Source organism: Bufo bufo, chromosome 2 (genome assembly GCF_905171765.1).
Source record: "Bufo bufo chromosome 2, aBufBuf1.1, whole genome shotgun sequence".
Taxonomy (NCBI): Eukaryota; Metazoa; Chordata; class Amphibia; order Anura; family Bufonidae; genus Bufo; species Bufo bufo.
Window position 1 is genome coordinate 599,430,886 of NC_053390.1, and position 7,200 is coordinate 599,438,085.

Below are 7,200 nucleotides of genomic sequence, written 5' to 3' on the forward strand. Positions count from 1 at the left end.
CTATGTCTCTGGCTATATGCATGGATAGACGCCTGAGAGAGAGATCTAGCAGCCTCCACTCTCAGGACGTACTATCACATGATGTATCGTCCCACCCCTGATAGTTTGGGTGAAGCTACTCCTGGGTTTGTCTGGGGATGAACCCATGCAATTAGGGGGAGCTACTCCTGGATCCACTTTTAAGCATACTGGTAATAGGAAGGGATTGTGTTTTTTCGGCGGACAAAAGGAACATTTTATTAGAGTATGTCCATGCATTTAACGACAAAAAGAAAAAAGAGGGACATTTAATTCCCATCTGACTCTTGGAGGGGTGAGAGGAGAGTCAGGAAATGTGCATTTGTCTTTTACTGGTAGTACCTGATTTCTCCTGGCTGCTGAGGTGGCGCTAGAGTAAAAAACTGTGGGGATTGAGGTGTTTATCGACAGTGGGGCCGGGGTGAACCCGATTGATGCTCAGTTCGTCCGTATGCACAGGTTGTCACCGAGTGCATTAGAAAAAAAACACTTCTGTTTTTGCTATTGATTCTGCACCTCTAGCTCAGAAGTATTTATCTCAAGTGATGTATAATATCAGATTAAGAGTGGGTAACTTTCATCAAGAATTTATCATCGATTGGCAAGCTAGACAGATTCTGGATTGGGATGATTATTGCATTGACAATTGTCTGAATACATCTCTTTTTCTGTTTTAACTACTAAGACATTACCCTCTTTTATATCTGATTTTGCCGACGTGTTTTCTGAGAGTGGATGCCAGGATTTGCCTCCGCATCGGGAATATGATTGTCCTATCAATTCCTGGAGCTAAATTGACAAAATCTAGGTTGTATAACCTTTCTGGACCTGAAAGACTGGCCATGAGAGAGTATATTGCCGAGAGTTTGGCTAAAGGACACATAAGACTCTCCAGTGGCAGCAGGGTTCTTTTTTGTTAAAAAAAAGGACGGAGGTCTTCAGCCATGTCTGGATTTCCGTTAACTCAATCGGATTACTGTCCATTATCCTTACCCTCTTCCTTTGATTCCCGATTTGTTTAACTAGATTATTGGTGCAAAGGTTTTCTCAAAATTGGACTTAAGGGGGGCATATAATCTGGTTAGGATCAAGGAATGGGATGATTGGAAGACGGCTTTTAATACTCCTGAGGGGCACTTTGAGAACCTGATCATGCCTTTTGGGTTGACCAATGCTCCTGTGGTTTTCCAGCATTTTGTGAATTACATTTTTCATCACCTTGGGGGAGGTTTGTAGTCGTGTATTTGGATGACATTCTAATTTATTCTCCAGACGTGGAGACACATGAGGATCATGTTAGACAGGTGTTACAGATCCTCAAGGACAATAAATTGTACGCAAAATTAGAGAAGTGTGTTTTTGCGGTACACGAGGTGCAGTTCTTGAGCTACCTGCTGTCATCTTCAGGTTTTCAAATGGATCCAGAGAAAGTCCATGCTGTATTGGACTGGAATCGACCCGAAAATCTGAAGGCTCTTATGCGGTTTTTGGGGTTCACCAACTATTACCGAAAATGTATTTAGAATTATTCGACAATAGTGAAACCCTTAACTGACATGACTAAGAAAGGGACAGTGTGGTCTGATTTGGCATTGCGAGCCTTTTCTGCGATTAAGGAATGCTTCGCTTCTGCCCCTATATTGGTGCAGCCAGATGTATCACAACCTTTCATTGTGGAAGTGGACGCGTCCGACGTGGGGGTAGGAGCAGTTTTATCACAGGGCCCGTCACCTGGTAATTGTCGCCCATGTGCCTTTTTCTCTAAAAAACTCTCTTCCGCAGAGAGAAATTATGATGTGGATAACAGAGAGTTACGGGCCATTAAGTTGACTTTTGAGGAATGGCGTCATTGGTTGGAAGGGGAGATTCATCCGATCACGGTGTTCACAGATCACAAAGACCTGGCTTACCTGGAGTCGGCTAAACGACTGAACCCGAGACAAGCCAGATGGTGTTTGTTTTTCACCAGATTAAATTTCATTGTTACCTATCGTCCTGGGGTTAAGAACGTCAAGGCAGATGCCTTGTCACGTAGTTTTCCTGGAGGTGGTGATTTTGAAAATCTGAGTCCGATACTGTCGGAAGGGGTGGTGATATCCGCTCTTTACCCTGACCTAGAGGTGAAGGTGTTAGATGTCCAGGGAGATGCATCGGATTCTTGTCCCTCTGGGAAACAGTTTGTGCCATCGGAATTGCGTCACAAGGTGTTTGAGGAACATTACTGTACGGTTCTTACGGGACACCCTGGGAGTAGATCCACTGCCAACCTCATCTCTCATAGATTCTAGTGGCCGAGGTTATGTAAGTGTGTTGAGGACTATGTGTAAGCCTGTAGTACCTGTGCACGTGCTAAGGTGACACACACTCAGCCTTCCGGATCTCTACTTCTGTTGCCCATCCCGCTCACTTATCCATGGATTTTATCACTGATCTGCCTAATTCTTCAGGAAAGACAGTTATTCTGGTGGTAGTTGATTGCTTTAGTAAAATGATGCACTTTATAGTGTTGCTGGGCTTACCTAATGGATCGTGGGACTCAGTTTGTTTCCAGACCCGCAGTTTGGCACATTTTCTGGTTCTGATACTTCTGGTATCCCTGAGGAGGAACGTTTTTCGTCATCATTGTCATCTATATGGCGGAAACTTCAAAATAACTTTATGAATATGGGCAACAAGTATAAATGTGTGGCTGACAGGAAACGTATGAATGGTCCGGACCTATGAGTGGGTGATTCTGTGTGGCTGTTCACAAGAAACATTAAGTTGAAGTACCTTCTTGGAAATTGGGTCCAAGGTTTATTCGTCCATGTAACGGATCTCCTGGCACCCCGACCGGGTACCTCCGTTGATAGATGCTCCTAGTGCTTTCCGAGGACTCCAAGCACTCCACTTGACACCGTACGCACTGCAGACCCCACGAACCGCCGAAGCTTGGTTGAGGTCTCACCGTTTCCTACCCACCCTGGACCTACGACAAGGCTCCAGGCTCCAGTGGGTGAATCTCTCCTAAAACCAGAGAGCAGGAACAGCTCTTAAAAGAGCTAGTAGTTATAGCCAGGAGAGTATAGCAAATCTCCCAGCGTATAGCAATCCCCCAGTGTCGATCAGTTACCCAAACACCAGCCTCAACATGATGAAGGATAAAACAGGCACACTTTATTGAGGGCTACCCGCCCATATTTATGCAGGTCCCCATCTGGTGGACACGCCCCTAGGGGACCAGAAGGAAGACTGTGACACAGGACAGATACGTAGCACTCAGGATACACAGACACAACACATCCCCACAATGCATCATGGTTTCCTCCTCTCTGCCCTGGAGACACCCGAGGAGAAATTCAATTATCTCTCAGGACAAAGGGAAATCGCCAATACACATGTGGAGACAAATCACCACCCAAACACACAATGTCACACCCCACAGCAAACACAGACATTTAACATAGCCCCAGATAGCTCAAGTCTGAGTGCATATCATTAGGTGAATGGCACTCAGAATACACGAATACCATAAAATTAGCTATCTGGGTACCCTCCCATAACATAAAATACAATTCCAAAGACAGATTTAAGCTGTGCGGCTGGTCTGTCTTCTCCTTTAAAGTTAGTATAGGCCATAATCCTGAGGCAAGAGGCTGGTAGCCAGGCCCCTCCGAAACCCAGTGGCGAGGTTGGTTTCGCCACACATCTCCCCCTCCCAGGGAAGACTAACCAGATACCTGACCTCACGGTCAGTACCTGAGTTAGTCTGGCAGTCCAACCACAACCCAATACGGGACCTGTTGAATCTTGGGGCCTGGCTCTGTTCTGTATGTCCCCAGCTGTTGAGTGGGCATCTGCTACTCCTTGCTTCCTTGTTGCTCTCTAGCTTGGAGCTGTAGGTACTTGGTGGGCAGAGGCCGACTGCGCTCTGCCCCGATGCCAGCTCTTCCACTGGGGTAGCCTGTGGGAAGTCCGGCTCTGGAGAAGAGGATAGGGGAGGGCAGAGGCCGACTGCGCTCTGCCCAGATGCCAGTGCTTCCGCTGGGGTAGCCTGTGGAAATTCAGCCTCTGGAGAAGAGGATAGAGGAGGGCAGAGGCCAACTGCGCTCTGCCCAGATGCCAGCGCTTCCGCTGGGGTAGCCTGTGGGATGTCCGGCTCTGGAGAAGAGGATAGGGGAGGGCAGAGGCCGACTGCGCTCTGCCCAGATGCCAGCTCTGCTGCTGGGGTAGCCTGTGGAAAGTCAGCCTCTGGAGAAGAGGATAGGGGAGGGCAGAGGCTGACTGCGCTCTACCCAGATGCCAGCTCTTCTGCTGGGGTAGCCTGTGGGGAGTCAGGCTCTGGATAAGAGGATAGAGGAGGGTAGAGGCCAACTGCGCTCTGCCCAGATGCCAGCTCTTCCGCTGGGGTAGCCTGTGGGATGTCCGGCTCTGGAGAAGAGGATAGGGGAGGGCAGAGGCTGACTCCGCTCTGCCCAAATGCCAGCTCTTCTGCTGGGGTAGCCTGTGGGAAGTCAGGCTCTGGATAAGAGGATAGGGGAGGGCAGAGGCTGACTGCGCTCTGCCCAGATGCCAGCTCTTCTGCTGGGGTAGCCTGTGGGGAGTCATGCTCTGGATAAGAGGATAGAGGAGGGCAGAGGCCGACTGCGCTCTGCCCAGATGCCAGCTCTGCTGCTGGGGTAGCCTGTGGAAAGTCAGCCTCTGGAGAAGAGGATAGGGGAGGGCAGAGGCTGACTGCGCTCTACCCAGATGCCAGCTCTTCTGCTGGGGTAGCCTGTGGGGAGTCAGGCTCTGGATAAGAGGATAGAGGAGGGTAGAGGCCAACTGCGCTCTGCCCAGATGCCAGCTCTTCCGCTGGGGTAGCCTGTGGGATGTCCGGCTCTGGAGAAGAGGATAGGGGAGGGCAGAGGCTGACTCCGCTCTGCCCAGATGCCAGATCTTCTGCTGGGGTAGCCTGTGGGAAGTCAGGCTCTGGATAAGAGGATAGGGGAGGGCAGAGGCTGACTGCGCTCTGCCCAGATGCCAGCTCTTCTGCTGGGGTAGCCTGTGGGGAGTCAGGCTCTGGATAAGAGGATAGAGGAGGGCAGAGGCCGACTGCGCTCTGCCCAGATGCCAGCTCTTCTGCTGGGGTAGCCTGTGGGGAGTCAGGCTCTGGATAAGAGGATAGAGGAGGGCAGAGGCCGACTGCGCTCTGCCCAGATGCCAGCTCTTCTGCTGGGGTAGCCTGTGGGAAGTCCGGCTCTGGAGAAGAGGATAGGGGAGGCCAGAGGCCGACTGCGCTCTGCCCAGATGCCAGCTCTTCCGCTGGGATGTGGTCAGGGAATCCTATCCCCAGGACCTTGTTGCAGATCGGCTGTGGAGAGGAGGAATCGCTTACCTCCTCCTCCTGGCATTCCTGCAGTGTTGGTGGGGGATCTGAACCGGCCGTCCAGCATCCCGGTAGGCCTGGTGCAGAGACCGCGGTCCCATCTGCACCATCGGAGTTAGGGGTGCTGTCCCCCTGTGGTTGGGGAGACAGATCGGTTGTCTCTTCTCTCTTTACAACACACTGCTGCTGGGGAGTCAGACCAACTGTCTCAACTCCCTGAAACTCCGGCTGCCGTTTGGGATCTGGGCCGACTGCCCAGCATCTCTGTAGGGCCGGTGGAGAGACCTCGGTCCCATCTCCACCTGCCATAGGGAGGTCTTCCCAGAACCAGTCGATGAAGTTCCCTACTTTGGGAGTTGGTAGGGAAGCAGGGGGTATCGCCGGCAAGTCTTCCCAGTTGTAGGAGGGCAGATCTGGCTCTGCTTGTCGAGTAGGTTGGGGATGAATGGAGCTGAGCAGGTGTTGGTAGGTCTGCTCCAGCTCCAACTCCCTTGTTACCAGATGGGTCATGTCTTTCCTCACCTCCCTTCCGTCAGCATAAACATGCATGCCCATCCGGTAGTCGTAGATGTCCCAAAACCTAGACTCCTCCGTGCTGCCAAGATCAATGTCCTCCTCCAAGGCATCCCATAGTAACCCAGGTCCATCATAATCCTCACCCTCGGGTCTGTCGTGCTCAGCCATCCAGGGGGAATGTTGAATGACATGCCACCTTAGGGCCTGGTAAGCGTCCTCTAGCCAAAGCTCCTTACATACCAGGTTCTGGAGCTCTGTTACCCAGTCATCCAGGGGCTGCTCTCCCAAGAGACCCATCCGCATCGCCACACTCTTCTGTAGCCGCTGCTCATAACTGGGGAGACTCTCACCTCGCCGCCGTTGGGCATTTTCCAGGGCATCATACCAGACTTCCTTTCTGTCTGCATCCCTGTAGTCTGCAGCTGCCTCCTCGTCATAGAACGCTGTCCGAAGACTAGCCGATTCCATCCTGCTGTAGCCAGGGGCGCTGTACGGATACTAGCGTTGCCCTCAATATACTCCACGAACGGTGTCTCCGAGCTGCTTCTCCTCACACTAGGACGCCATCCCACTGCTGCCACCAAATGTAACGGATCTCCTGGCACCCCGACCGGGTTCCTTCGTTGATAGATGCTCCTAGTGCTTTCCGAGGACTCCAAGCACTCCACTTGACACCGTACGCACTGCAGACCCCACGAACCGCCGAAGCTTGGTTGAGGTCTCACCGTCTCCTACCCACCCTGGACCTACGACAAGGCTCCAGGCTCCAGTGGGTGAACCTCTCCTAAAACCAGAGAGCAGGAAGTAGTTATAGCCAGGGGAGTATAGCAAATCTCCCAGCGTATAGCAATCCCCAGTGTCGATCAGTTACCCAAACACCAGCCTCAACATGATAAAGGATAAAACAGGCACACTTTATTGAGGGCTACCCGCCTGTATTTATGCAGGTCCCAATCTGGTGGACACGCCACTAAGGGACCAGAAGGAAGACTGTGACACAGGACAGATACGTAGCACTCAGGATACACAGACACAACACATCCCCACAATGCATCATGGTTTCCTCCTCTCTGCCCTGGAGACACCCGAGGAGAAATTCAATTATCTCTCAGGACAAAGGGAAATCGCCAATACACATGTGGAGACAACAGGACAGAAATCACCACCCAAACACACAATGTCACACCCCCACAGCAAACACAGACATTTAACATAGCCCAAGATAGCTCAAGTCTGAGTGCATATCATTAGGTAAATGGCACTCAGAATACACGAATACCATAAAATTAGCTATCTGGGTACCCTCCCATAACATAAAA